At 39.1% G+C, this 4,782-nt stretch overlaps 1 non-coding gene across 1 annotated transcript; it reads left to right on the top strand.

Moving 5' to 3' along the window:
- The first annotated feature begins 4,093 nt into the window (after positions 1–4,093).
- On the top strand, positions 4,094–4,199 carry LOC126005704 (U6 spliceosomal RNA). Its single transcript, XR_007494743.1, has one exon. It is a non-coding gene; the product is annotated as a U6 spliceosomal RNA (small nuclear RNA).
- The last annotated feature ends 583 nt before the right edge of the window (positions 4,200–4,782 follow it).

Here is a 4,782-nt window from a genome sequence, read left to right as displayed (position 1 = left end):
ACTAGACCTTCTGCCATTGTATTAATGACTTAATTGGAGAGATAATAATTTTCACAAATGTAATTTTTTACTGTACTGTAAATTTTTTTCTTTCTTTTTTGACTTTCTTTTTCTCTTTTATTTTTATTTTTTAAATGATTTTGCTCTCAATTATCTAGCAACAGATGTATTATGGCCAACTATATAAACTATGTGTTTTTTTTTGTTTGTTTTTGTTTTGTTTTGTTTTGTTTTTCGGCCACACCTGGTGACGCTCAGGGGTTACTTTTGGCTATGAGCTCAGAAATCGCTCCTGCCTTGGGGGACCATATGTGATGCTGGGGATCAAACCCAGGTCTGTCCTGGGTCATCCATGTGCAAGGCAAACAAACACCTTACAACTGTGTTATAGCTCTGGCATCTATGATGCTTTTTTTTTTTTTTTTTGGTTTTTGGGTCACACCTGGTAGTGCTCAGGGGTTATTCCTGGCTCCAGGCTCAGAAATTGCTCCTGGCAGGCACAGGGGACCATATGGGGCGCCGGGATTCGAACCGATGACCTCCTGCATGAAAGGCAAACGCCTTACCTCCATGCTATCTCTCCGGCCCCTATGATGCATTTTTTAAAATATATATATTTTTTAGTTTTAATCTTTATTAAGCATCATAGATACAAACATGTTTGTAGTTGAATTTCACTCACTAAAAAAGTACACTCCCCTTCACCAGTGCAACCTTCCCACCATCAGTGCTCCCTCCTCCCCCACCCCCTGCCTGTCTTTGAAACAGGCATTCTATTTCTTTCACTCACTACCATTGTCTTGATAGTTGTTTCTCTAACTGCACTCACCAATCTTTGTGGTAAGCTTCATATCATATGGTCCTTTCAAACCTCATCTCTGTTGTCTCTGGGTATTATTACCATACTATCTTTTATTTTTCTTAAATAGATTTTTAAAAAAATTCTACATTCACAGAACACTGTGATTCTACAGCTGTCATCAAGGGACCCTCCACACCACATATGTGGAGTCCAGTAGAATTTACAGTTAAGACTGCAGAGACTGAATATTGGCATGCTTTAAAAGCTAATATCTGAAGGCTAGAAAGATATGCAGTAGATAAGGCATTTGTTTTGCATCGGTCAATCCAGGTTAGAACCCATATGTTCCCCTAACCCTGCTAGGAATAATTTCTGAGCACAGAGCCAGGTGTAACTTCTGAGCTCCACCAACCCTAGCTGACATTTGTGGGCTGAAAAGATAGTACAATTGGTTGGGTAATTATTGATCATGACCAACCAGGTTCAATCCCCAATACCTCATATGGTCCTTTGAGCTTTTCCAGAAGCAATCCCTGAGCACAGAGCCAGGAGTAAGCCAGAAGCACCACCAGGTGTGGTCCAAAATTAAAAAATAATTATATTTTTATAATTCTGTTCTGCAGAATCTATAATCTGACATACAGACTATAAATATATATGTTGATAATGTAGATACTATGTAAAATACTTGAAAATGTTGGATTCTTTAGTTCCCTTCCCTATGTCTCCCAAAACTTTTATTTCAAACCTTCTAAATGCAAGCTTCAGTTTATATTCTTTTGCTTCAATCACTCAACAATTTCAAGAATTTGAAATTTGAAAACTCAAGAATTTCATGGAAATTCTTCCATGTTGTTGCATGTAGCTATTCTTTGTGGATTTTTACTGTTGGATATATAGTGTAAATTATACAAATGTGTGTATTATATAGATTTCCTACTTTTTAATGTTGATAGATGTTTCAATTATTTTTATTTGAAAAGTCACAAATAATGCTACTAAAAACACATAATAACCTCTAAACAGCTGTGTCAAGCTAGAGTCCTACCTGTAGACTTGCCCTTCTTGGATATTGTAGTCTTTCTAAATTCTAGCCATATAGGACACCTTATGCCATTTCTCTTTTAATCTGCAATTCTCTAATTCTAGTGAACTTCATTTTTCTTTCCAAGTGTGTTTTGGCCCTTTGGACATCATCTCTTGTGAAGTTCTGATTCACCTACTTTGGGGCCTTTGGGGTTGTTCAGCATTTATAGATAATTTAAGGAAGTAACAAAGAATATCTGACATATGAGCTGGAGAGATAGTACAGAAGATACCATGATTTACCTTTCATGCACCCACCCAGAGTCCATCTGAAGTATCCCATATAATTTTCCCAAGCTCTGCCAGAAGTACTACTGCAGAGCCAGGAGTAAGCCCTGAGTATTGCCAGGTATGGACACCCCACCTCCATTTAAAACAAAAGAATATATAACATATTTACAAGTTTAGGAAGTACTAGAACAGCTCACTGGATTCAGAGAGACACATTAACCAACTTGTTATCAAAGAAGGTAAAATGGATGGTGGTGTGTTCCAACCAATGGAGAGGAACAAAGAGAAGATCTGTGAAGGTCCCAAGAACTGGAGCTTCTATCCCTACAAGATTGAGTGCATCATCCTCAATTAGAGTTGGTTACACATATCCCTGAGCTGTGCTAGCAAATCCCAGTCTTTTAAAGACATCAGAATTAACAGGGAGTCAGCAATGGGGCTCAAAGGCACATATCATACAAAAGATGCTCAAATAGATCCAAGTATTAGATGAGAAATGTTCTTAGGGTTCTTATCACTTAGGAAATTCAAGTGCTCCAGGAGCAGAGATGAATATATATGTTAGGGAGGCCGGAGAATTACCACAGCAGAAGGGTGTTTGCCTTGCACGCGGCCCACCCAGGACCGAAGGTAGTTTGATTCCCTGCATCCTGAGCCTGCCAGGAGCAATTTCTGAGCACAGAGCCAGAAGTAATCCCTGAGTGCCCTCGGGTGTGACCCCCCCCAATTAAAAAACCCAAAAAGAATATATATGTTATATAATATTTTTTTGTGTGTGTGTGGTTTTTGGGTCACACCCGGCAGTGTGACCTGGACCCTGGCTCCAGGCTCAGAAATTGCTCCTGACAGGCACAGAGGACCATATGGGGCGCCGGGATTCGAACCGATGACCTCCTGCATGAAAGGCAAATGCCTTACCTCCATGCTATCTCTCCGGCCCCTATGTTATATAATATAATAATATATTATGTGTTATAACATATGTTATCTGAGATCTGATTACATAAACCAGGAAGTTTTCAATGAAAACTTGGCGTTTTCAATGTGTTTCAATGAAAAATGGTGTTCAGACCATGCACAAAATTTTAAATCACTTGCTTAAGTCAACCTGTGCATTTCACAGAAACAAGAGTCTTCCAGAAGTTAAGTAACTTATTTTCAACAACTTGTCTTGGCAACTGAATTATTAAAAATAAATGAAAGTAAAATGGATAAATAATACAACAGATATGGTACTTGCCTTGTGTGCTGCTGACCTGGGTTCAGTCCCACATACAGTTCCCTGAACACTGCCAGGAGTGATCTCTGAGTACAAAGTGAGGGAGAAAGCCATGAGCACAGAGAAGTCAGGTCTCAAGACAAAAATAAATGGAAGTCTACAGAAAAGGCGTTTTTTCTATTGAAAAATAGCTTATTCTAATGTTTCAGAATAGAAATGGTTCCTATATTATGAATCTTTTGAATAAAATTCTAATATTTACCATATTGTTTGCCATTGTGTTCATCATGCACGCACATGCTGACTTTTTCACACACACACACACACACACACACACACACACACACACACACACACACACACACACACATTCAAATGACAGTCACAAGCCCAGGTAAAGGGCTTCTCAAGACTGATTGACAAATTTGGGTTCAATATCAAGATTTGTTTTTTTTTTTTTTTGGTTTCTTTTGGTTTTTGGTTTTTGAGTCACATCCAGCAATGCTCAAGAGTTACTCCTGGGCCGGGCGGTGGCGCTGGAGGTAAGGTGCCTGCCTTGCCTGCACTAGCCTAGGACGGACCGCAGTTCGATCCCCCGGCATCCCATATGGTCCCCCAAGAAGCCAGGAGCAACTTCTGAGCGCATAGCCAGAAGTTAACCCCTGAGCGTCACAGGGTGTGACCCAAAAACCAAAAAAAAAAAAAAAAAAAAAAAAGAGTTACTCCTGGCTCTGTGCTTAGAAATCACTCCTGGTGTGCTTGCTTCGGCAGCACATATACTAAAATTGGAACGATACAGAGAAGATTAGCATGGCCCTGTGCAAGGATGACACGCAAATTCATGAAGCGTTCCATATTTTTTTTCATTTCTTCCCAGTTTTTAATTGATTTATATTTTGTTATTGAGCTTTGTTGCTGGATATTAAAATCTTGGATATTAAAAAAAAAAGAAATCACTCCTGGTACATGACTGAAACCTAATCACAATCAGATATGTAATCAAGATGTTTAAATAAAGAAAAAAAACTTAAAAAAGAAATTGGTCATCAAAGATTATTTAGGGGAAATTTCTTGTAGAAGTAAAAAAAAAAAAAATAAGAAAAAAATAAATCAGTCCTGGCAGGCTCAGGGAACCATATGGGATGCTGGGTATCACACCACCATCTGTCGTGGGTTGACAATGTGCGAGGCAAACACCCTACCGCTGTGCTATCACTTCAGCCCATCAATATCAAGATTTATAAATTTGATCAAGTTAAGCACATGCAATGCAGGCTTTGAGGGAGGCCCAGGCTTAACCTTGAGCACTCATGTGGGAAAGGTACACCCAAGCAAGATCACTTTACAATAGCGAGACTCTGGAAACAATCAAGATGCCCTTCAACAGATGAATGGTACATATACACAATGGAATATTTTGCAGCCGTCATGAAAGATGAAGCCA

This window comes from Suncus etruscus, chromosome 3 (genome assembly GCF_024139225.1).
Source record: "Suncus etruscus isolate mSunEtr1 chromosome 3, mSunEtr1.pri.cur, whole genome shotgun sequence".
Lineage (NCBI taxonomy): Eukaryota > Metazoa > Chordata > Mammalia > Eulipotyphla > Soricidae > Suncus > Suncus etruscus.
The sequence above is the reverse complement of the archived record's forward strand: the minus strand, read 5'-3'. Positions and strand labels throughout refer to the sequence as shown.